The 26,084-nt window shown below is 47.4% G+C and overlaps 2 long non-coding RNA genes across 3 annotated transcripts; one reads left to right on the top strand and one right to left on the bottom strand.

The window, feature by feature from the left end:
• Nucleotides 1–10,421: 10,421 nt before the first annotated feature.
• LOC117307802 (uncharacterized) lies at nucleotides 10,422–26,084 on the bottom strand. Its single transcript, XR_012325800.1, has 2 exons — nucleotides 25,815–26,084; nucleotides 10,422–25,047 (listed from the first exon to the last, which is right to left on the bottom strand). It is a non-coding gene; the product is annotated as an uncharacterized lncRNA (long non-coding RNA).
• On the top strand, nucleotides 11,339–23,169 carry LOC117307801 (uncharacterized). 2 transcript variants are annotated; one of them, XR_012325799.1, is made up of 3 exons: nucleotides 11,339–11,820; nucleotides 15,802–21,832; nucleotides 22,345–23,169. It is a non-coding gene; the product is annotated as an uncharacterized lncRNA (long non-coding RNA). The 2 variants fall into 2 exon arrangements; XR_004521668.2 differs by having other exon boundaries at nucleotides 11,339–21,832.

Here is a 26,084-nt window from a genome sequence, read left to right on the forward strand (position 1 = left end):
AGGCCATGCTAACTGCATATGGGAGCCAGCCCAAGTAGGGGAAGTAGAGAAGCAGGCTTCGGATGAGGAGGCCCCTCTGGTCATCCAGGCAGAGTAAGGATGGAGTGGAAGGGGGAGGTTTGGGAAAACAACAGGACCTGTGAGAGGTGTCACTTCCCAGTCTGTCACCTCCTCTCCCGGTCAGTGGGAGCCTTGGAGAAAGGCCTTCTGCAGGTGAGGTTGCCATGTGCACTCTGTCTAGTCCCTGGAGAGATCTGGCCTGCCAGGCCCAGCAGGGGTTGGGTGTGTGTCTGTATCTATGTGTCTATGTCTATCTGTATATGTGTGTCTGTGTCTGTGTGTCTATTTGTGTCTGTGTCTGTGTGTGTCTGTGTATGTCTGTGTCTCTCTACATATGTGTGTCTATATCTGTGTGTCTGTGTGTATCTGTGTGTGTGTGTGTTTGTATATGTCTGTGGTGTGTCTATGTGTGTGTCTATCTGTGTATGAGTGTCTGTCTGTGTCTGTGTCTATCTGTGCCTGTGTGTCTTCTGTATCTGCGTGTCTATGTGTCTGTGTGTTGGGGCCGGCTCACCTCCCACGCCCACTCTCCTGGGAGAGGTATGCCCTAAACAGGGCACCTGCTGTGGCTATGAGAGGAGGGGAGGGGAAGGCTGGCTCTGTGTCCGTCTAGGAGGAGGGGGAGCCCACTCTCTGGAGACCTGATGCCCCAGGGCCCTTGCCCTGCTCTCTTCCCTCCCACCACAATCCAGACAGGGCTCCAGCTCTCCTGGATGCCCACAGGGCCTGAGGGCACACATGATCCTTACAGCTGCGAAAGATTCTGTGGGCTTCAAGGCTTTTGCTACTCAAAGTGTGGTCAGGCACCAGTAACATTAGCATTTCTTGGAAGCTTGTTGGAAACAGAGAATCTCAGGCCCCAACCCAGCCCAGGCCCCTACAGACTCAGAATCCAGGGGTCAACACGATCTCCAGGCGATTTGTTTGAACATAAAGTCCGAGAAGCACTGCTTGTCCTCACCTTATGTTGGAGGAAAGATGGTGGCCATGGGTTGATGGAACGTGTGCTGTAGCCAGGTTGCAGCTTTCCCCGGCCTCTGCTGACCATCGTGTGGTCTGGGCAGCATCTCCCTCTGCCTCAGTTTCTCATCTATGCATCGGGACATTAGCACTGCCTCCGTCACTGGGCTATTGCGAGTTAAGTGAGCTGTCGCGTGTCAAGTGTTTACAACAGAACCTGGCACGTGGTAAGTACCTGAAAACTCTTAGCCGTCATTCCTAAGTGAAGGGTCGTCCAGCCTCGCCTTGCCCCACCCCTCCCAGCAACACGCGTGCACGCAGGACGGGGAACAGCATCCCATGCTGAGACTGTCCTGAGGGAGAGCGCCCTCTTGTGGCTCCTGGAAGCTGGGTCTGAGGTGACACAGGAGTCTCTCCCTTGTCACAGAACAGCCTTCAGTTCTTGGAAATTACTCTCCGACCAAGTTTTCCTGTATTCAGGCTGTTCTAGTCCCCAGAACCCCATAATTTCTGCAGGTCCCGGCTGCCTTCCTGGGAGCCGGCCTCTCAGCGCACACCGGTTTGCCTAAGCCCTTCTTAAGGGACACTCCCAAGGCCAGGACTCTGAGCCAGGGGTGGTCTTCAGACCTGCTGGTTCTGCGGCCAGGCCAGTCAGATGGCTGCAGGGTAAGGCCCTCTGCAGAGGTGCTGCCACCAAGGTGTCTCAGGTCCAATGGATGCTGAGCTGCCCAAGATGGTCCATACAACATGGTGAGGGTGTAAAGCACCCTGGCATCCTGGCCAGCACGCGAGGGGAGACCAGGGGAAGGCAAAGCCCTTCAGCGGGATCCCCAGAACCATGAGAGGGTGGCCCAGCAGACCCCTCGCATCTCCATGAACCAACTACAGCCAATGTCCCTGGTGACGGGTAGGAGAGGGCAGATGGTGGTGGCTCATCCCCAATGGAGAACGTTCCACAACGTCTTGACTGCAATTGGATTTTTTAAACTTTTGGCTAAAGTTCTTGGAATTCAAGCAAAGTAACTAAGTCCTTAGAAATAATAATACCAATGACAGGGATTATAATAATAGGATTAATAAGTAACCGTTTGAGGACTTATGTGTTAGTTACTATTAAGTTCTTGACATGCATTACCTCATCCAATTCTCACAAAAAGCCTGACCAAGGTGTGATTGTGGCGGAGACAAAAGGTGTCTGATACTGAGAGTCTTATCCAGCTGCCACCTCCCCTTCACCCCTTTCCAGAGCAATTCTGGGTTTGCCCACTGGACCGCAGACTCTTCTTTGTGATCATTAGTGGAGAGGAGAATTGAAAGGAGCCAAAAGGCTAAGTTGATTTACATTTTAAAAGGTCCTGGAGCTTCTCCCAGAAGAAAACAACTTGTCCAGAAGGACAGAGGAGAGGTCCAGAGAGAAGCGGGTATGAGAGGAGATTGAGAGAAGAGAGATTTGAGAGAGGAGCTACCGCGAGGACAGGGCTCTGGGGAATCTGCTGGGGAAAGAGGATCTTGAGGGAATTTTCTTGTGTGTTTTGCACCGTTGCTCCCTTTTGCCACCTCTCTGGGGGATTTATGTGCATATTGACATTTCTTTTCAAGATTTTTTTGAGCTGGAGTTATGCGTCTTCTAGAGGCAACCCAGAACGGAGCTAGAAGTGAGTCGGCCCACTTCTGTTTGCATTACACTATGACTAGCTCCACCACTCAGAGATAAGGACACAGAGGTTAGAGAGTTTAAGTAAAGGGCCTAGGGTGACACTGCCAGTAAATGTTGAAACCAGCATCTAGTGAACACTCTGTGCTGGAGACAGCAGCCACCTACCACACTGGCTCAGAGGAGCCTGAAAACTCGGTGCTATTTCCAGGGTCCTCCAGCGGAGGGTCTTCTAATTGCCCAGGTCACACAGAGGAGTGACTCCAGAACCCTTGGGCTGTGAATACTGTGTTGTTCACTCCCTTCCTTGAAGTGGGTTTCCCAAATTGTCCCCTCATCCCCTTGTCCCTCCTCAGTGAATCACCTGCTCCCTTCTAGAAGCAGGCCTCTGCGTGAGCTTCTCTAACCAGGCAGTGTCTGTCTTTAAAGCCAGCAGGTGCCTGCGTGGCTAATGAGGGGCCAGCAGGCCTGGCAGAGCGCTGTCGGAACAGGAAGTACTGCCAAAATCGTTCACTCCCTCCGCAGTCATTTCTTGAGCTCACACTGGGAAGACAGCACTCCCTGGAGGCGACTTCCCTTCCCCTCTGAAACTCTCCGTGACTTAAAGTTCTAGTGTCATAAAATAAAACTAAGCAGGTCATTGACACCTTTACGTTTTTACTTTATCCCAAGTGGCAGAAGGGCTGCCAGCAAAGCAATATTGAAAACCTTGGACTGTAGGAAAGATGTACCTGACCAGAAGGAAGTGGGGGGTGAGGGTGGGAGCTGGGTGCTTTATATTTTTTGTCACATAATGATTCAAACGTAAGAAAAATATAGAGAGAATAATATCTGCCCCCAGCTTTGCCAATCTTTGAATATCCCGTGTTTATTTCAAATTATTTTAGTTCAGATGAAACTCCTGTGTACCCCTCCCCAATCCTGTTCCCCACCCTCCCTCCCTCAGATATGATGTACTTACAAATTTACAACGTATGAATGTGTCCTAAAGAATAGTTGGTGGAGTTTTGCATGTTTTAAATTTTTACACAAATAGTATTATACTTTACATAACTTCAGCAACTTGCTGTTCTCACTCAATGATATGTCTTTTGAGACATAGCTATTGATCATTCACTTTACCTGTATAATATTCCACTGTGTAAATATTTACCCGTTGTCCTGTTGTTGGGCATTTGGTTTATTTCAAGTTTTTTCTGATACAGACCATGCTGCAGTGACAAGTGCTGCAATTGGACAGGCTGATGTGTTCACGTGGAAGGGTTTCTAGGATGTCCACCTGTGTCACGGGAAGGAGCTTTCCATATGACAAAAATCCTGGGTTTCATTTCAAGTTTTGAAATTGCAGCCAAGGGCAAATGAAGTGTGCACCGTGACTCTGCCTCCTGTTTCTGCCTAGGGAGCTCCATGTCCTAGGTGAGTGACTGTGGCCCCCTTTCCAAGAATATGGTCCCGACAACGCCCTACATCCAGACTCATATATGGACCCCACATATATAGAACCCAGTGTGAATCACTTATCTTGTCTGTTTTCCCTTTTGGATTTATAGCTGGAAATATTGACATTCTGGAGTGTTCTGATGATTCATACCTAGTGTGATTGTGAGAGAGTCCGGAGGGAGGGCACGACTGTTTAGAGAAGGAGAAATGGAATTATTAGGTGGAAGTCAGGAGGATTGACATTCCATTCAGCCATTTCTGGGTAATAAACTACCCAGCAAAGATTTATTATTCTCTCAGTTCTGTGGGTTCCTCTGTTGGCTTCTCCTGGGCTTGCTCATGTGGTCAATTTCATCTGGAAGGTTCGCTGAGCAGAAAGAGCTTCTTGATTGCATGTCTAGAGGTTGGTGCCAGTTGTCGACTGGGTTGTCTTGATTCCCCTTCACTCGCTCTTTCACCCTCCAAGAGGCTAACCCAGCCACTTTGCATGGTGGTCCTGGGGCAGCATTCCAAGAGCGTGGAAGCAGATGCTGTAAGGACTATTGTGGGCGGGGCCAAAAACTCACGTAGCATCACTTCTGCCGAATTCTACTGGCCAAAGCAAGTCACGGGGCCAGTCCAGATTTAAGGAGAGGACTAGTTGTCACTCCCTCTTGTTAGAAGGAAGAGCAAGCCATGGGATATTGCAAAATCACATGGGACAAATTGCTTCAACTGTCTTCGAAAATGATCTTGCATGATTGAGCAACATGGGCAGATTAGAAATCTAACATTGAGGTTTTAGCCAGAGTCTTCTGTGTAATTTCCAAAATAGGCCAAGATGGTATAATTCTCATCACCCTGGCTTTCCTGACTAGAAAGAGGTTCACTGAGGGAGAGTTTTTAAATTATTGATGCTTCTGGCATTTCTCTTCACCTGAAAATCCAATAAAGAATCTACCTTCAACCTTTGTGAATTAATTATTTAAAGAATTGGTTTTTAAGGTCTCAGTGTGTATGGTGCATTATGCTAGATGCTGGGGATACAGCACTGGACAAAACAGATATAGTCCCTAAGTATTTTGGAATTTTCATCCCATGGAAGGGAGACAGGTATTAAACAATTAATTATACAGTTAAAGATTTAATTACAATGGTATTAAGTGTCATAAGAGAAGTAAGTCATGCGAGGAAGAAATATAAGTTGGGGGCCCTGGCCTGGTGTTGCAGTCATGGGAAACTTCCTTGAGTAAGACATGTGAGCTAATTTTTGAGGAATAAGTAGGCATTATATAGGCTAAGGGCATGGGGGAGGGTGGTAAAAAGGAATATTTCAAGCAGAAGAAACAGTGTACTAAGGCCCTAGAAAGGGAAGAAGCCTGCATGTCTGAGGAACTGAGAAATAAATAGAAGACAGGGGAGAGTTGATCACATGAGACAGGAGAACAGACAAGAGCCAGGAGATCATGCAGGACCTTGAAGACCATATAAAGGATTTTGGTCCATCCTGGACTGAATTGTGTCCCCTGCCAATTCATATACTGAAACCCTAATCCCCCCAATGTGACTGTATTTGGAAATAGGACCTTTAAGTAGGTAATTAAGGTTAAATGAGGTAATATGCGTGGGGCCCTAATCCAACGTGATTGGTGTTCTTATATAAGATGACGAAGAGACACCAGGAGACAGCATGGGCTTGTACAAGGAAAGGCCAAGTGAGGACGCACAGCAAGAAGACAGCCACCTCCAGGTCAAGGAGAAAATCCTCACTAGGAACCAAACCTGCCAACACCTTGATCTTGGACTTGCAGCCTCCAGGACTGTGAAAAAATTAATTTATGTTGTTTAAGCCCCCCAGTCTGTGGTATTTTGATATGGTAACCCTAGCAGACAAATAAAGCATATGAAATACTGAGATTTATGTTCTTAAAAGACCATCCTGATTGTTGTGTGTCTGATAGACCCAAGGAATACAAAACGTTATTTGGGGACGTCCCTGGCCATCCAATGGTTAAGACTCCGCACTGTCAACGCAGGGGATACGGGTTCAGTCCCTGGTCGGGGGAGTAAGATCCCGCATGTAGCATGGTGCAGCAGTTAAGAATCCGCCTGCCAATGCAGGGAACATGGGTTTGATCCCTGGTCCAGGAAGATCCCACATGCCGTGGAGCAACTAAGCCTATGCGCCACAACTACTGAGCTTGTGCTCTAGAGCCCACGAGCCACAACTACTGAGCCCGTATGCCACAACTACTGAAGGCCACGTGCCTAGAGCCCATGCCCTGCAACAAGAGAAGCCACCACAATGAGAAGCCCACGCACCGCAACAAAGAGTAGCCCCCACTCACCTCAACTAGAGAAAGCCCACGGGCAGCAACGAACACTCAACACAGCCAAAATAAATAATTAATTTTTTAAAAGAAAACTTAAAAAAAGAAGTTCAGCCATAAAGAGGAGAAGAGAGATGGGCAATAGACATAGAGGGAAAGGGGTGAAGTTTTGTTTCTTTGGTCTTTTTTTCCCAAGAAAGTCTAAGTTTGGGGTTTTTAAAGTGAAAGAAACGTAAGCATTTTAAAACTCTGATGGAAAGGGTCCCACATAAAGGTAAGTGCTAGAGATGTGCTAGAGAGAAGACCTGAGTAAAAGCATCAGGTCCTACCAGAAGAGGCAGGAGGCACTGGGGCCAACCCACAGGTGCTTTATGAAAGAGAATGAATGGATGAAATTAATGTATAGATGAGAAAATGAATTAATGAAATTCAACACCCGTGATGCTCTAACCTATGTTATTTAGAGTCCGTAGGGTGGCTGCCATCCGTTTCCAGCTTGCACCCATGTAACCAAGGGAATCTATCCAGAAAGCAAGCTTGTTTTTCATTCTCCTCCTTCTGCTGGTCACTTAGGGTCCTCCCTACAGCCACTGGTGCAACTGTGCTGGGAGCCATGGGGTTTCTTTCTGGGCTACCCACTTGCTGTGCCCTCTGGTCCTGCTTGCACTCAGAGATGCCCCCTCCCACCTCACTGTGGAGTGCTGCTGGCTTGCTCAACCTTATGATCTGGTGATTCTGATAGGACTCAGTTCACGATGGGCAGTGTCAGCCACATCATCACTTGATGTCCTGTGCTCAGAAATCCTGTCTGTTCCAGGGCCCAGAAACATACCAGAAGTTGTTTCTCAAAAGGCATTTAGTTCTCTGGCCCAGAGGGCATGGCCTCGCTCCAGAGCTGCAAGGATCTTCACTGTGATTCTCCCACTGGGACCAGCCACAACTCTACATGGCATGTTTTCTCACCACCGATACTTCCATCACCACGGGGCCTACTGGACCATATGGCCCAAGTGGCAGGAGGTGCTTGTGGCTGCAGCCAGGGCCCGCTGCAGAGCCCTTCATGTTATCCAGTGCACAGGCCTGGTGCAACCCAGCCAATCTTTCCATCCCTCTGGTGACACATGATGCCCAATGTAAGTGGCCGCAAGAAGGGGGTGAACATGTAATTTTAACAGCTCCCCCACCTCACGTGCTCAATCCTCAGAAACTTGCTAAACCCTTTCAACTTCCCTGTGAAGTAAGGCTCAACCTCCTTGTCTTACAGATGAGGAGACTGAGGCACACAGAGCTGAAGAAACTTGTTCAAAAATGCTCCACAGTGTGAGACAGAAGCAACAAGAATACTGACCAGATGCCTCAGACCAGGCAAGAGAATCTTTTAGAAACAGGGTGAGTGGAGTAGAGAGGAGTAGAGAATGATCGTGGGTGCCTGTGATGGTTAATTTCATGTGTCAATTTGGCTGGACTGTGGGATGCCCAACAGCTGGTAAAGTATTTCTGGGTGTGTCTGTGAGGGTGTTTCTGGAAGAGATCTGCATCTGAATCTCAGTAGACTGAGTGAAGGAGGTCACCCTCACTAATGTGGCATCGTCCAATCTGTTGAGTGTCTAAATGGAATATATATGTGCGTGTGTGTGTGTGTGTGTGTGTGTGTGTGTATACACACTATTGGGGGTCTAAATGGAATATATATACTATATATATAGAATATAGAATATATAGAAATATATAGAAATAATATATATAGTATATAGAATATATATACTATACTATATATATATATATATACTATTGAGGGTCTAAATGGTATATATATATATATATATATATAGAGAGAGAGAGAGAGAGAGAGAGAGAGAGAGAGAGAGAGAGAGTTGGTTCACGTGATTATGAAGGCTGAGGATACATATAATAGATAGTCTAATTTGGGTTAGATGTATCACTACGCAGTTTTATCTTTTGAAGTGTTTTCCTAGCAGGACTCTGCTCAATGCTGTAAGCCTTAGACGTTATCACTGTGCAGCAGTTGCTATCTATGTGTGGTTTAGAGGTGACCTTAGTCCTGAGATCAGCAACCAGCAGGCTGGAGACCCAGGAGAGCAATGATGTAATTCCAGTCTGAAGGTCAGCAGGCTTGACACCCAGGAAGAGCTAATATTTCAGTTTGAGTCCAAAGGCAGGACAAACGGATGTCCCAGCTCGAAAGCAGTCAGGCAGGAGGAGTTCCCCCTTATTTGCAGGAGGGTGAACCTTTTTGTTATATTCAGGCCTTCACCTGACTAGATGAGGCCCACCCCCACTGGGGAGGGCACTCTGCTTTACTCAGCCTAAGGATTGCAATGTTAATCTCATCCAGAAACAGCCTCACAGACACACCCAGAATAATATTTGACCAAATGTCTGGGCACCACGTGACACAGTCAAGTGGACACGGATGCTGATGCTGCTGGCCCATGACGAGGTTTTGAAACCACTGCTGCAGAGTATCTGCCTCCCTTTGAGGTGGGGTTAGACCATATCCCCTCTTCCAGCAGTATCCTCACAATCTAGAGGGTAGCGCCCATGACTCTGGGGCAGGTGCTACAGCAGTGACCAAGCTTGACCTGCTTGCAGACCATGGGGTGTAGAGAGCCCATGGCTGAGTGGCAGGAACCCTGCACGGCCAGGCACAGGGCCCATGCAGCCCACAGCACCTCCCTGGGCTTGAGCTCCTTTTAGAGTTCACAGAGAAAGCATTGCACAACATTACACTGAAAAGTATTTGTTGCTTATCTGAAATTCAGATTTCACTAGGCATCCTCTTTTTTGTTGTATTTTATTTTTTGCTCAGTTTGGCAACCCTAGTTTCTTTGTGAAATGGGGTACCACCAAAGGGGGTGTGAGAAGGCTTCAGGTGGGCTGCACAGAGAGGGTAGGGCACTGCTGCTGCTGGTAGCATAATGACAGCTTCCAGGCCATGCCACCAAGGGGGAGCAGACCTGTTTCCCCGGGGCTGCAGGAAGCCCAGCCTCCAACCCTGGATGGGGACTGGGGTTGGGGTCGGGGGGTGAGTCAGCTTGAGAGGAGGCTGGGGGACATCACAGCTCACACCACCTACAGAAGGATGTCACTCTCAGACCAGCCCTGACACCAGCAGTAAACAGGAAGTTCCCTCCACCCACAGGCTCACTGCTCTTCTTGCCAGGGTTAAGATGATTCTAAACCAGGATTCAGAATAGTCACTAGTGCTGGCGTTCAGCACCCCCAAGCGGGATGGCCAAGCCCCCAACCCAGAGGTGCCCCCAGTTTTCCAGCTCCCAGCCAGAAGAGACCCTCACACCCACCCAGTCCCCTCCCTGTGCCAGGGCCCAGACCAGAGAGAGAACTCCAAACCCGGTTTGGCGAGAGGAAGAGCTTCTCCCAGGCTGTCAGGGAGTCCAGGAGTAGAGGACGGGCGCGGTGCAGGGTGAGTGGCGCCCCAGCCCCGGGTGCTCCGTTTGCTGGAGGTCTCACAGATGCTGTACTGTGTGTCGGCACCTCTCAGTCCTACGTGGCCCTGTGAGCTCCAAGGTCATGGGCAGCACAGGGTCCTGGAGTCAGCCGTCACCCACCCTGTGGCCCCACCCCCTGTAGGCCCCATGTCAAGAAACTAGAGGAATGAGGGGCTGCAAAGGCCAGGTCAAGGGCAAAGGCCACTAGTGCTGAGGGAGGTGCGGGGCCGAGACACCCCTTGCACCGGGCCCCCTGGGAGCACAGGCGGAAGAGGAGACAGAAGCCTGGTCCCAAGGGCAAACCACTGGCCACTTAGCCAGCTCCGCCCCCACTTGGTGCTTGGCAAGTCACTTAGCTGCACCAAACCTCAGTTTCCCTTGTGTAAAATAGGGAGATGATACTACCCCGCCTGCCTCCTCAGGCTAGTGTAAGAACCAACTACTTGTGAAAGGATTTCATAAACTTTAAAATGCTGTGAGTTAGGGCTCTCTTAGTTTCAAGTGTGAGAAAACCAGACATAAACCAGATGAGGCAAAAGGAGAGTTTACTGGTTCAGAGTATCAACAGCAGGACAGGGAAAGGTGGCGCTCTCCTCTTCTCTCATCCCTGCTTCTCTCTGCAAATCAGCTTCTTTCTCTGGCAGACTGGCTTCTCCCACGAGCCTGGAGCATCTCCCAGCTTCACCTGCCACGAGGTGCTTCCCTCATCTATTTGCGCCAACATGAAAAATGCCAAGGAGGGCTCTCATCGGTCCCACCTGGGTCACGTGTCCACCCGTGGATGCAGGGTACTAGGTTTAGCACCCTCTTCTAGAACCATATATTCGGAGATCTGGGAGCCTTGGTTCCCCAAAAGAAAAGAGAAAGGGGGAATTCCTCAGAAAGGGAGACAATAATGCAAAGGTATCTACTATGAAGGTCATGTTTTATCAGTGGTATTATTATTATCGTTGGCATCAGCCACATAACCTGGCCACATTTTTCTAATTCCCCTTATCCTTGGGCAAAAGAGTGGCTAAAGGCACAGGCTCTGGAATTCAGACTGCCTGGATTCCAATTTGGGGTCTACCACCTTCTACCTGTGCGACATTAGGCAAGTTGCTAAAACTCTCTGTACCTTCATTCATAAGTGTGTGAAGATTAAATGAGTTGATACATGCAGAATGTGAAGAGAAGTGGATGGTATCTCCCAGGTGTTCGATAAACGCTACTCGTTACTATTGTCAGAAAAAAAAAAGTGGCTTAACCAGGAACATCGCTACTCACTTACTTCCCAGCTTTCTTCCAGAGTGCTTACAACTTCAGGAACTGCAGCTCACTAAGGACTGCCTGAGCTGTGTGGTATCCCTGAGAATTTTACAAGATAATAGACAAAGTCTCTCTCCTTCAGAAGTTCACAGCCAAGTAAGGGGGCAGACATATAAAGAGAGGGCTTTCCTGCAAGTTGGCTTGTGCTCTTCAGAAGTGGATGCAAGGTTCTGTGGGAAACCACAGAGGGCGCTGGGTCCCGAGGAAGCTGCCAGGAGGAAGCCACACCTGAGCTGAGACCCAGAGGACGAGCAAGAGTTTGTGAAGAAATGCAGTGAGCAGGGCACTGTGCTGGTTAGTCCTCAAGCTGTGGTGTCTCCGCTCCAGACCCACGTAGATCCTCTGCTTCGTGCCGCTGGGGCTGGAGCCCTGCAAATTCCACGCCTCCCTCGTCAGGGGTCCCTGGTATGTTCTGCCAGTAGGTGGCACCAGAAGCAGACTGGCAGGCAGAAGGAGGGAAGGCGCTCGCTCCTTGTTTGGTCACTGTCCTGCCAGCTTCTCCCCTGCACGAGCCCACGGGCCGGAAAGCAGCAAGGGAAGCCTCCAGGTCTCTGCCGCCTCCGCGGCTGAGCAATTGACAAAAAAGCAGGAGCCGAGAGGCTGTGCAGAGAGCACCCAGGTAAAGCAGTGGGGAGGGAGCGTCAGAAAGACTCCCAGGGGACAACAGCAAGGTCAAGGTGAGGGTGGCCCTCTCACATAGCACTCGATACCAGCAAGGGGCAGCTGGGGGCAGGAGCCAGAGCCGGAGCGGGTCAGAAGCAAACCCCAGACCCTGGGAAGTGGGGGCCAGAGGCAGGGCCTGGGTCAGGGAAGCTATGGTGCCAAGGAAGCCACTCTGCCTTCTCAGCGCTGGTGGTTTGTTCAGACATCCCCGAGGCCAGACCCGGGGCCAGGGCTCCGAGTGCGGCAGGTTACGGGAGGGGACCGCTCTAAGGACAGGGCGCCGTGACTGCCCGCAGACAACAAGGGAGCTGGCTATCCGCTGAGTGCCCTGTTGCCCGCATGGACAGAGCCCTGAGCCCCTCCCCCATATTAAGGGGCTAGGTCTTTACGAGCTCCTCTCTGAGATGCACTTCAGAGAGGGGCGTGAGTGCTGTGACCCGAATGCAGGAAACGTGCACGTGTGTATCTGTGATGAACAGTGGTGGGGGGGTACTTTTAGAACAGGCCTGGTAGATTCCTATGAGGTTGGTCATTCCCTTAAAACAGCTTGTCCGTGGCGTTGAAAACTTCTGTCTTCAACACTCTTATTCACTCCCGTGGCTTCCATTTCCACCTTTATTTCTAAATATGCATCTCCAACTTTGACTTGGCTTTTGAGCTCCAGATACACAAACCCCCTATCTTCACAGGAACCGCCTGCAGCACTTCAAACTGAACAAAGTAAAACACCTCCTTTTCCTTCAGACCTGCCCCTCCTCCCCCTTCCCTGTTTCCGTAAACCATCACACGCTCACCAAGTCACCCAGGGGCAAACCCCGAGTCCTGGCTTCCGTCCCCCCCCTCCTCACCCACAAGCAAGAAGACCAGGCCAGTCCTCCTTGCCGTATGTCCCAGGTCCCTCCACGACCCTCGCACCCACTGCTACCACCCCAGGTCCCCTCCGCAGATGCTCTCACCCTCAATTCCTTACAGCACAAGGAGCCAGATTCATATTCCAAAGCACCACTCTCCTCCCCAACGCTGAAGTTTAACTCAAGCCCGGATGCCTCACTCAGGGGCCCCCACTGTCTGAGCCAAACTGCCCTCACAGCCTCTCCCTCTCTTGACCCCATACGTACTCAGCATGGCCCCACCACACTCCCAGAGCAGGCTAGCCAGGGGCACGCTCCCATGTTGGAGCGGGAAGCCGGGTGTTGCAGACTTTACAACTGACTGCTTGCCCATAGAGACGGGGTGGAAGCTCTCCCTGTCTGAGTCTCCCTCTCAAGAGGCCTCCCTCTGGGCTGCGATGATTAACAGTCGTGAGCGGCGCCAGGATCAATGAATCGCAGAGAGAGATGGGCTCCTGGAGCAGGGTCAGCGCACAAAGGCAGTAACTCAGGTTCCCCCAGCCTCACACAGTGTATCCCTCACACAGTCCCCAGGCGTGTGGGAGGGCCCGGGACATGCGTGCGCCCAGTGAGAAGTGAGGATGAGGCCGGTGCTCTTCTCCGGCAAGTGGCTATCTTTCTTTTTTCTCTTCTCATCATCTAGACATTTTTTTTGTCTTATAGCACTGAACTATATAGAGTCAGATTCTGTGGCACTGACTAGGTGATATATCGATCTTATTATCTCTTATGTGAAATCAGCCTATACATGCCATTTACTCTTAGATTCAGGAATTTTTATTTCTTTCTATATTTTTGAAGGTTTTCTTTAGTTTCTAACTTTGGCAGGTATATAAAAATCGTTTTAACTTTTGCCCTTTATATTGTGTTTTTGAAAGAGCGATGTATTTGCTCTTTGCTCTGTAAGTTTTGAAATGGCATTTAGATAAAACTATAAAATTCTGCTTTTTAAAAATTAATAATGTACATTTTTACCTTCATAAATTATAAAAGCTTGTCGTTTTTAAATGAAAAAGGTGTGTATATACAAATGCAAACTTTACTTTCAAAAGAATACTTCATTTTGATGTGACTTTCAAGGAAATTGTGTGCCTCTTCCATTATTTATTTAATTTAATTCTTAATGTTGTTCCTAAATATTTTATCTTTGTTCCCAAGGATTCTGTTTCCGTGTTAAAATTAGGGCTCAGAGTGATCTGCTTAAGAAACCCAGTTATATTCTTTCATTCTTCACCTAGAAAAGGCATCCTTTTAAAGGTCCTTTGAATCAGTTAGCAACCAGACCAATACTCAGCATGATCCCATTTGTTTTACGCACGTGTTCACACACACACATGTGTTTGTGTATGTTTGGGAAATTTCAGAAAAGGTTAACTGTTGTTGCCTGTAAGGAGTGAGATTTGGAAGTGAGTACATGCTTCTGTGGCTGCTGGTGTTTCTGCTGGCAAGTATGGTCAAGGAGGTATTTGTTTCTTCTGTGGTTGCAAAAACAGAAACCTCCTTGGCTGGTCTAACTTTGTAGTTGCAAAGAGATAGAGTACAGGGCGTCCAATTTTTTTATGTGAATTGCAGTGGAGGTGGTATATCCCTAAGTCAGCAGCTGGGGCAATGATTTCCTCGGCAGGCCGGTTCTGTGGCATTGTTATAGGAGAGCCAGTCCTGGAAGCTCAGTGTCCAGTTTGGCCCTCCCGCCCTTCCAATAATTTTGTAATCACCTAACTCCCTGTGTTAAATCTCTTTCTACTTCAGTTGTCTGGAGTCATTTTCATTATCTGCAACCATACCCTGAACTGACACAGTGGGTAGAGAGGAGAGTTACAAATCTCAGAGGAAATCTTCATATGATATTACCAATGTTCTCCTTTGTATAATTTACCTCCCAAGAATGAACAAGACACCCTGACCCAGATCCTGTCTTTGCACTGCAATACTGGTCCCTTCCTTGTCCTAGTTTCTCTGCCTCTTCAACAAGATATCTGTGTTCATGTATTAGTCAGGACTATTTGGTTGCAAGTGACAGAAACTGTTAATTCAATCTACTATAGGCAAAAATATACATATATTGTGTTAGACACAACCAAACAGCAAGAAGGGTTGGGATGGATCCATCTTTTCCTCTCTCCCTCATCTCTCCTTCTTTCACTCTCTGTTTTTCTGTCTCTCTGTCATGCAAATCTCTCTCTGTTAGCTTTTTCTCTCTTAGGCCAGCTGTCCCCTACAAAAATGTCATTTCGACTGCTGGTGGCTCTTAGCTCATATCTTCATAATTTGTAAGAGAAAGGAGAGGGACTTTCCTCCCCCAACTTCAGTTTGAAAAAACCCTGGGGAATAATTCTGACTGAATTAGTTTGGTTCATGTGCTTGTCCTTTGGATAAATCACTATGTCATGAGAGTGGCTTAGCTTGGTTCAAGCAGGGTCTGTTACTGGAAAAGATGAAAGGATGCTTTAAAAGAAGTAAATGACCACTATAATGTGAACTCTAGGCTGCTTGACACACATGCAATCCTATCTTTTATATATGCAATTCTAATAATGGTCATGCTTAGAAACTGTGAGTCTCAAATATAAAAAAGACCATATTCATTAGATTGTTTCCAGAACAGCTGCTATAATTTCTCTCCATGTGCCCATGCCCTCATATAGATCTAGTGACATACTGTTAAATTGGTTCTCTGAAAAGAGAAGAAAAAAAAAAAAAAGCCCTGGTTTGTAGCATTTGCCAATTTCTATGATATAAATATTCGCACCATGGCCAATTTCGAGCTACAAGCAGTTTAACCACTAGCTTGCAAAATTCGTGCAAATTTAACTATCAGCTCTCAAGGTCTCATCATTCTGTCCCCTCCCATACTACCCCAGGGTTTGGTCTCATGTCACCTCAGGTGACAATAGCAAACTTGAAGCAAGCAGAGACTTAAAAAGTGCTTGCACGTTCAAGCTTACCCTCTCTTATTCCACTTGGAACCCTGACATCAATCATGTGCATGAGGTAGGTGAATGAGCTGAGTGGTGAGAGATACAAAACCAGTTGTCCTGTTCTTCAAGCCAACAGCCAGAAATGTGGTGAGGGGGTTATTGACCGAAGGCCTCCAAAACTGAAGGAAGGCCACAGAAGCTTGCATGGGCCCAGCCGAGACCCACGGAACTATCCACTGGACCCAGCCCAAATCGCTGACCTGCAGAATCATTGATTAATAAATGATGACTATATTAAGCCACTGTATGCTAAGGTAATTTGTTACACAGCAAAAGCTAACTGATACACTTATCCTATTCCCAAAGGGAAACAACCAAGGATTATATCCAGTTGTTACAGTCTGCTGTCCAGGATCTCTTAATTATCTCTGTTCTTCTCTGTAAGTTTAAGATATGATTGAGCAACCCACATATTAAGTGCGGAATTCAATTATCTCCAAAACACCTGGTAAACAATGCTGGAGAAAAACAAGATAACAAAGTTCCTTTCAGAAAACAGAAAAAGAAAGGCAAAATATCTAGTATAACGACATTTGTCATTATTTTTGGGTGCCCAGCATTTGAACTTTTTTTTTTTTTACATATAAGGAGTCCCTCAACTTATGAAGCAGAACCTGTATACATCCCACTATAGAAGCTAAAAAATATTCCTCAGACTCCCTTCCAGCTTTGGTGTGGGCACATGGCCTTGGTTCTGCCACTCAGATGCATTTACCTTTTGAATCAGAGAATTGTGATGTGAAGAGGCAGAAAACCCATTTGGTTTGTGAGTGGTGACATTTCTAGGGACAGTGTCCAGTGGCAGCATCATTGTGTGGGCAAGGCAAGCCTCAGGGTTTCACCACATAATTTATATGTTATGATCTAGACTATTGTCCCTGCCTTCATATCCTTCCAGCCTAACACACACAATACTCCTATCACAAGTTCTACAGAGTGTCGTGGGCAATGGAGAAGCTCTGGAGTCCAACTGCCTGGGTTTAAACCCTGGCTTTATTACCAATTGGCTGTGTGACCTTGAGAAAGTTCCTTAACTTCTCTATGCTATGTTCCCATCCAAAATGTGGGGTTAACCATAGTGTCAGTGTCAGAGGTACTATTATTGTTATAAAGGTTGTGGTAAGGATTACAATGAGTTTCATACATGCAAAGAATTTCACATGATGGTTGGCAAAATGTAAGCGCTTAATAAATGTTAGTATTGCTTTATTACTTAGTATCACAGTAATAAACTCCTTTTTATGCATAAATCAGTCAGTGTCTGTTGTTTACAACTAAGAATGCTGCCAGATACAATTAGTCACCAATCCAGAGTTTATACCATATCTTGCTAAACAGGAGTTATAAGGTACAGCTACTTATTAAGTTTCAAATGAGCCACTAGGTTGCCAAAGGCTCTATAGACAGGGAGGATTCACTTTGTCCAGGTCCTCCACGGCCATTGTTGGGGTCTGCTCTACCTTAACAGCTGACCTGCTGTTGCTGCAGGTGTAAGGAGCATGGGGAATGTTTTGATACTCTAGCGCCACTCTGGAGCCACAGAAGACCAGAGAGGCTATCTTGAGGCATTTTGCCTAAATGTGTCATGCCAACATTTCTACATTTCTATGCTGCATCATGTTGTCTTGTACAATGGGGGAATTCTATGACCTGACGTGCTTTCCTGGGTCTTCCCCGTGGAAGTAAGCGAAGGTTCCTCCACCCTCAGATCCCCAAACATATCTGGAGGTTCTCTTATCTCTACATGACTCTTGTCCCAATACGTGCACATATGTGTTACCACAGATCCTCCAAGGAACAGATACCAAGACAATATTAAAAGTACAGGAAATTTATCAGGGGAATCCTCAGTGAAGGAAAATGGGGAGGAAGTCAGGAAAGGCTGGAAGAGGTGTCAGCCCATGATATATGCCTGACCTGGAGTGAAGGAGAAAGGCAAGGAAGGATGGAAAGTTGGGAGGAAGTTTTCAGTGCAGTTAGAAGGAAAGCTGGGCAAGGACTTCTCAGGCCACAGTCACCCTCCCAGGAGTCCCCTGTCTCCCAGGAAAGGGCCTGCCATAGTATCCCCAGCTTACTCAGTAATCAGCTGGGAGTAGCTATGAGAAGCACAGGCTCCGTGGACCGCAGAAAATGGATTTCAGAGGAAGAAAGGACTTTTCAATACATTATACTGGTACAATTCACTAGACACAATGAGAAAAAAAGCTAGTTCCCTTATTAATGTCATTTAAAAAAATCTAAATGGATTAAATAGATCATGCAAAAAAGTTATAACAGAATGTAAAGAAAATATGGAAGAATTAAAAGACAGAAATATATGGAAAAAGAAAGTCTGAATTCTAGAAGAAAGAAGACATAGCTATGAGAGTCGAAAGTGATTCTCTCTGGGATAGAAGCAAGAGGAGTGGGAAGGAATGGAAACGAGATCTGTAATATTTTGACTTTTTAAACAATTAAATACAAATAAAGTTAAGGAAAGAGAGTAAGAGAACATTACGTACTACATTTTTGACAAATCTGAAAGTTAGGAAAAAATAGATAACTTGTATGCTAAATCATTAAATAAATTAAATCGGAAGTTAAAAAGTGGGCTTCCCTGGTGGCGCAGTGGTTGAGAGTCCGCCTGCCGATGCAGGGGACACGGGTTCGTGCCCCGGTTCGGGAAGATCCCACATGCCGCGGAGGGGCTGGGTCCGTGAGCCATGGCCGCGTGGCCTGTGCATCCGGAGCCTGTGCTCCACGGCCAGAGGGGCCACACCACTGAGAGGCCGGCATACCGCAAAAAAAAAAAAAAAAAAAAAAAAGAAGTTAAAAAGTTTAGAAGAAAAACAACAGCAAAAAAAAAAAAAGGAAACAATCTGTCAAATTTCAAAGAACAGACCATTCTAATATTATGCAAATTATCAGAGAAAAGAAGAAAGTGGGAACATTGCCTAAATCATTTGATGAGGTTAGAATAGTCTTAACCACCACCAGACAAGAACAGATCAAGAAAGAAAAATTAAATGTTGAGAATTCCCTGACTGTCCAGTGGTTAGGGCTCCACACTTCCACTACAGGGGTTGCGGGTTCAATCCATGGTCAGGGAACTAAGATCCTGCATGCCACACGCCATGGCCAAAAAAAAAAAAAAAGGAAGAAAAATTAAAAGGTAACGCATTTATGAATATAGATGCAGAATTTCTGAACATAATATTAGAAAATTGAATCCAACAATTTTTTTTAGTTTCTCATTATAAAATTGCTTTATCTCACCAATACAAAGATGTCTAAATTTCAGAAAACCTATTAATATAACTTACTTACATATCAAAACATTAAGGGAGAAAAAATATTATCTCAACAGCTTCAGGAAACATATTTGCTAGAGTTTAATATTATAAACTGGGGTTTCTCACAACCGCCTCCTTGAGTTTGATAATTTGCTAGAATAGCTCACAGAATGCAGGGAAACACTTATGCTTGCCAGTTTATAATAAAGGATACAGATGAACAGCCAGATGAAGAGGTACAAAAGGCAAGGTCTGGAAGGGTCCCCAGTGCAGGAGTTTCTATATCTGTGGAGCTGGGGTGCACCACCCTGTACCAACCCAGGAGCTACCTGAAGCCCATACCTTAGGGATTTTTATGGAGGCTTCATCACATAGGCATGATGGATAACTCACTCAATCTCTAGCTCCTATTCCGTCCCTGGAGAACAGGGTTTGGGGCTGAGAGTTACAAGCTTCTAATCATGCTTAGTTTTTCTGGTGACCAGCTCCCACCCAGGAGCCCACCCAGAGTCACTGCATTAGAACAAAAATGCTCCTATCACCCAGGAAATTCCAAGGGATTTAGGAGCTCTGCTAACTCTTATCACCCCCTCGTTACTCAGGAAATTGCAAGGATTTTAGGAGCTCTGTGTCAGGAATAGGGTCAGAGAACAAATATTAGTACAGAAGGTGCTCCACGCACCTTTATCACCCTGGGAATTACAAGGGGTTTAGAAAGTTTGTGGAACTGGGGTCAAAGACCAAATACTAGCAGAAGCTGGGGACAGAGACCAGTATATGTATTTCTTAGTATTTCACATATACCGTTCTCCTTTTGCCCTTTCAGTGGTTTTACGAGTTGACAATTCTCTATATTAACTTTCTACTGCTAATAAAATTGCTGTGTGGTTTCTGTCACCTGATTGGAAGCTGACAAACCACCTGGGACTTGCAATTGGCATCTGAAATGAGGGGCAATCGTGAACTGAGCCCTTAACCTGTGGGGTCTGTGCTAACTCCAGGCAGTTAGTGTCAGAATTAAACTGTAGGAAACCCAGTTGGTGTCTACTGAAAATTGGAGAATTGCTTGGTGTGGAAAATCCCTCACATCTGGTGTCAGGAGTAGTGTGAGTAGTAGCAAAGGAAACAGGAGTTTTCTTTAGCATAAATAATGGAAATAAATAGAAACTTCCTTTTCTGTCAAACTAGGAAACATACAACCCACAACTCAAAAATGCATAAATGCTACCGAAAGCTGCTAAGTTTACTTCATAATCTTTATGAAGGTAATATGTTGTGAAAGCCCCTTGGAGTAGAGAAGGGAAATGAAATGCAAAACAGTCCAGAAGGAACAGATCCCAGAAACCCCCGCATGAAAACTTGCTTTTGGTAAAAGGCTCAACTTGAAATAATAAATCAGTACCCCTTGCATACAATATAAGAGCTGTGATAGTTAGGAGGACAGGATAGAGACCTCTTTGGGGGGAAGTGAAACAACCTAGCAACAACCAATATGAGAAAAACATTAGCAAAACTTTGTCCCCTGAAGCAAACCCCAACAAATAGGTCAACTAGAGAAATTCAAAGGCAGCCAGCTTTAATTCAAAGAGGGGAAAATAAAAACAGGCAGGGAATTGCTGCAAAACTTACCAGCTACAAAGGATCACCAATCAAGTTGCCATGAAATAGGTGAAAATTTTGACCAAGCATTTGGCCATTACTTTCAAAGACTTAATAAAGAAATAGCCTCAATAAGGAAGAATGAATTTAAAAAAATATGTAGTCCCAGAGAAGAAATGGTGAGAAGACAAGAGAAAACTTGATCTTACACATTTGCAGAACTCAGAAAAGAGGTACGAGAAAAAAAGAAACATCACAGAAATCAAAACAAAAGCAGAGGAGTACAGGGGAGGGGGTACAAATACAGTGGAAAATACAACAAAATCTTTTGAGGATAGAAATGAAATAAGCATAGAAAAGAAACCATTTTTAAATAAATCCTAAAGACATTGATACACAGAGAAGACAGACAGTGGAGCTGCAGCAAGCACAGAACTGGAGTCCCCAAAGAAGGAAAACAATACCATGGAACTGGACAAATCATGCAAGAATGTTCCTGAAATAAAAGGCAACTTGACAGACTGTGCACCGGGGGAAGTGAACACAAAGTGGTCAGTATGTGCCAAAACATATTAGATGTTAAAAATAAAGACACAATCCCCCTTCCTCTTTTCCTCTTTCTTTTCCCTTTCCCTTCTAGTCAATTCCCTTCTAGTCAATTCAGTCCCAAAGACATTTGGTGGCAAGAAGCAAAACAGGCATGCATGGAGGGAGGGGAGGAAAGCAGTGATGTTGGAGCCTCAGCAGAGTAAGGAGGACATCTGGGTAAAAGAGTGCAGTGGACGGAACGTGTCCCCCCAAAATTGATATGTTGAAATCCCAACCCCCAATGTGATGGTATTAGGAGGTGGGGCCTTTGGGAGGTGATTAGGTCATAAGGGTGAAGCCTTCATGAATGGGATTAGTGCCCTTGTAAACAAAAGGGTCCCCAGAGAGCTCCCTCACTCTCCTTCCACATGTGAGGACACAGCGAGAAGTCAGCAGTCTGCAAGCTGGAAGAGGGTCCTCACCAGAACCAACCCTGCCGGTACCCTGATCTCAGATGTCCAGTCTCCGGAACTGTGAGAAATACATGTCTGTTGTTTATACGCCACTTAGTCTAAGGCACTTTGTTATAGCAGCCTGAACTAAGACAAAGAGTGACCCGTCCTGTGAGGTTGGAGCCTAAGGAGGGTGCCACGTGGGGAACAGCTGGCTTGCAAAGGATGTCACAGCCTGAGTGGAGTGAGGTAAGTGTCCGGGCTGGAGCCTAAGTGGGTGAGGAGGGCTTCCGCATGGTGGGACAGCTCAGCACAGGGTGTTGAGCCCAAGCAGCGTGATAATGGCACAGGATGGGAGGCGGTCCAGCATGACATGTTGTGGCCTGACCAGGGCCTGGGGCCGTGCGTACTCAAGCAAAGCTCAGAGAGCTTTGGCAGGTTATCAGGGCCAATGTGTAGGTGATAAGAAAGGCATGGGTAGGGGAGATGTAAATGTGGAACACTCCGCCCCTGGACTCAGGAACCAGGGTACCCAGCGCAGTATAGCACACAGTGCCCAGCACGACCAGGAGACCGCAGGCTGCTCAGACCATGCAGCTGGCCCCAGGGCTGTCCCTGGGGACCAACACAACTGTGGAGACACAAAGGTGCCAGAGCTGATCAGGGACACTGCATTGCAGGTCAATTTCCCTCCCTCCCCAGTGTCCCACCCCCAAGCTCTTGACGGCCACCCTCTCACCCATTTCTTCTCCCCAACTCAGGACTTCAACAGCAGCTGCCTCTAGTTGATGAGAAGCAGATGCTCTGAGCCTCCTGCAAGAGTTAATGATTACAGCAGCCCAAGGGCGTCTGAACCAAAGGACAAGCAGGCGGCACCTTACTGACTCAGACTTGTGTAAATGCAGGACATATGTTCCCAGGACAACTCAGCCAAGTTCCAGAAAGGAGAGGTTTTCATGCAAGCTCCTAGGATTCACTCCCTAAAGCCGTTCTTGCTGAAGAGGATTCTGCACTTAAAATGTAAACTCCAAGCAATCGCAGATGGAAAGACAGAATTCTTTGTAATGAGCAGATCAGCAAAGATATCAAGAGTTTCTCCTTGTGGGTCAGACAACATGGGATTAGGGTCACAGGTAAGAAAGCTTCAGAATTAATGATGAGGAACATATGGACAGGACTGGACAGGACTGTTTTCATTAGTCACAGCTGGATAAGGTTTTCAGCAATTTCAGAGATTGGGTGACTGTGGAACAGCGTTGTAATATATTTTCTCTGCCATGGTAGAGAAAATCTATCTGCACTAATACAGCAGCACTAGCTACATGTGGCTATTGAGCACGTGAAATGTGACTAGTGCAACTGAGGGTCTGCATTTTTAATTTTACTTAATTTTCATTAATTAAAATATTTCAATAGGGCCATGTAGCTAGTGGCTACCACAGCAGACAGCGCAGCTCTACAGAATTTGTGATCATTGTATAATTACTGCCGGTGTACTGTGTGAGTTATTTTGGTTGTTTTCAATTGTCTCAGATAATCAAAAAAATATTTCTTGTATAAATAAAAGTCTTAGTTAAAGAACCCTTCTTAATTCGTGTTAGTCAAGTCTGCAGGGCTCTGGAGTCGCATGTAGGCATGGCAAGTGGACTCAGCTGCTAATTGTGGTCCAGGCGGTGGTGTCCAGAGTGGGGGAAGCATATGAGAAAGCGCTCCCCAACGGGCATTACTGGAGCGCGATGATGACCAGTTGCTATCTCATGTAATGAAGAAGCTTTGTGAATAGGTAAAGTGTCACGGAGACTTCTCAGTGGAGTAGAATTCCCCAGGGATCCCATTCCCACCTACACCCTCTCTACAAAGCCTATCAGACAGAGGCCAAAAGAAGAGGTGGCGTGGTTCTCTTCCCACCAGCACCCGTGGGGTCTTATGCAGGGGAAGTAATAGAGAGAGGGTAGCAAAGACTGGGAAAGAAGAAAATAGACGGGAAATGAGGGGTAGAATGCTGTCAGCAGGAAAGGGAAACTAGTGTCTGAGGTAAGAAGCCAGCAATTTGGGGGGACTTCCCTGGTGGCACAGTGGTTAAGAATCCGCCTGCCAATGCAGGGGATACGGATTCGAGCCCAGGTCCGGGAAGATCCCACATGCTGCGGAGCAACTAAGCCCGTGCACCACAACTACCGAGCCTGTGCTCTAGAGCCCGCGAGCCACAACTACTGAAGCCCACACGCCTAGAGCAAATTCAATAAGTCAGATTCCTACTCTCCTTCCCACTTGCCCACGCTGGGCTCCAGGGCCCTGAAAACTTCTTAAGCATTTTGAGGAGCTCTCAGGCGGTGCCTCATGTGTGCTCACAGACCAGTCGGGCAGTTACAGGCAGTGTGGACCACCTTCCCCCTGTTCTCCCTCCTGCCGGCCCCTCCAAGTCCCCTCCCAGGATCCTGCAGGGAGGGCACTCTCCTCTGCCTGAGCACCAGTGCCCCCTATGCAAATGCCATGGTTCCCAAGAACGCTCTCTCTCCTTCGTGTCCAAAGCTGCTGCCTGAGGTGCCAGAGGTGCTGGGCTCCAGGCAGAAATGTCCCAGATTTTGTGAAATATTTTACCTCCCCCGCCCTGGAGCAACCCTTCTTATTTCACCCAAATGATCATATCTCAGCGACCTCTGGCCTCCAGATAAGGTCATTAAAAAAAAAATCAAACTAATTTTTAACAATCATGAGATCCTCCTCGACCTCCCACCTCCCTCCCTCTTTCTGAGGTGGAAGCCCATTTGGTAGCACCTCCCTTCAGGTATTTTGAGGCCCTCGGGAATGCTTTGCTGTCTGTGGTTTACCCTTCCTGTCACTCACTAGCTTCCCTCGCCCGGAGAACTGAGGTTCAAGCACAACCCCAGTGCCCAGACTCTGCAAACGCCAACCTCTGGCCAGGCCACCAGTGGGTCTGGATTCTCTCGAAGAACCATGTATAAATATGCCCTGAAAAATACAAAGTGTTGTGCTCAGAGCTCATAGTGTTCTTAGAGAGAAACCGAAAAGTCTAAAAGCCCGGTAGAGGGACTTCCCTGGCCGTCCAGTGGTGAAGACTCCACACTTACACTGCAGGGGGCACAGGTTCGATCCCTGGTCGGGGAACTAAGATCTCGCAGCTCGACCAAAAAAAAATTAAAAACAATAAATAAATAAAAATAAATAAATAAATAAAAGCTCAGTAGACACAGCTCTCTTCTCTTGAGTCGGAGAACAGCAGTGCTGAAAGCATCCCCAGAGGTGACCCAAAGTAATGCCATTGATCTACTCGTGAGGACAGGCCCGGCCCCACCGGGCTGGTCATCACAGGAACTCAGGATGGGTTTCACGGGCCAGGCAGGGAGTGCCAAATTTTGGAAACCAGATCACATCAGCCGTTGTGAGTTCTTAGCCTCACCTGCTGTTTCAGACGTCCACTCAAGTGTTTACACCCCCTGCAGCTGCCAGGGAGAAAGACAGTTATCACAGAAGTCCTGCCACTCCCAAAGTCCTATAGAATCTGAGCTAGCGCCCAGGCCCCTGTGCCTGAGGGTGAATGGGTGAGGCCAGCCCGTAAGACCTCAGCGTTGTCATGCCCTGCTGGAGAGTCTGGATCTCCCATTGCCCTCCAGGTCTGGAGGCACCCAGAGGGGGAAACTTCTGCCTGAGTCAAGACTGGCTTCTGGGCGTCAGGCTCCATTCTAAACTCCCAACATGACTGACTGGTTTATAAGGTGGCCCTCTCCTGTCTCTCCTGAAGGGGATAGTCCGTCAGCAGGTGGAGCTCTGGGTCCAGAGCACAGGGCAGCAGGTGATGGAGATGACCCTCCATCCCTTAGGGAGTTAGGAGGAGGGGCCGAGGGACCCTCATGGTGAGGAGAAGGGGTAGGAAGCTTCAGAGGCTGCCCAATGCCTCCGTGGGTCACCAGCAGCCTCGGCGACCCAGGCAGTGTTGATCCCTGCTGGAGGTGGAAAGGCAGCCCTGGATACCTCAGCTGCCTCTCCCACAGAGACAAGGGGAGACGGGAGGGGGTCTGGGACTTGAAGGGGATCTGGGCACTCTCCTGAGCCAACTTCAGTCCCTCCCTGTGGCCCCGTGGTCCACATCCCAGAACCTTCAGCTCCTAGAGCAGTCCTATAAGGCCTAAAATTGTGCCTAGCACATAGCACATACGCAGGAAGTATTCACCGAATGAATGGATGACTCTAAAAGTAAGACTGTGCTTACCTGTAGCTGCTGGTTTCATGGCAAAACAGGTTGCAGCTTCTACCTCCTTTGTGTATAGGGATGATGCCCCATTCCTTCACTGTCTCAGTCCCTGGTCCCTGGCCCTTAGCAAGGACTCTGGGACTGTCACAGTGCCCTCTCTGCAAGTCTCACTTGGCACGGACAGAATCAGGACTTGGGAAGGCCCCGAGATTCTCTAGTTTGGGCAGAATTTTGACAAGTCTGGACAGAATCCCGCCCTCACTCCTGTCAGACAGGTTTAGATGGCTC

This window comes from Tursiops truncatus, chromosome 14 (genome assembly GCF_011762595.2).
Source record: "Tursiops truncatus isolate mTurTru1 chromosome 14, mTurTru1.mat.Y, whole genome shotgun sequence".
Classification (NCBI taxonomy): domain Eukaryota; kingdom Metazoa; phylum Chordata; class Mammalia; order Artiodactyla; family Delphinidae; genus Tursiops; species Tursiops truncatus.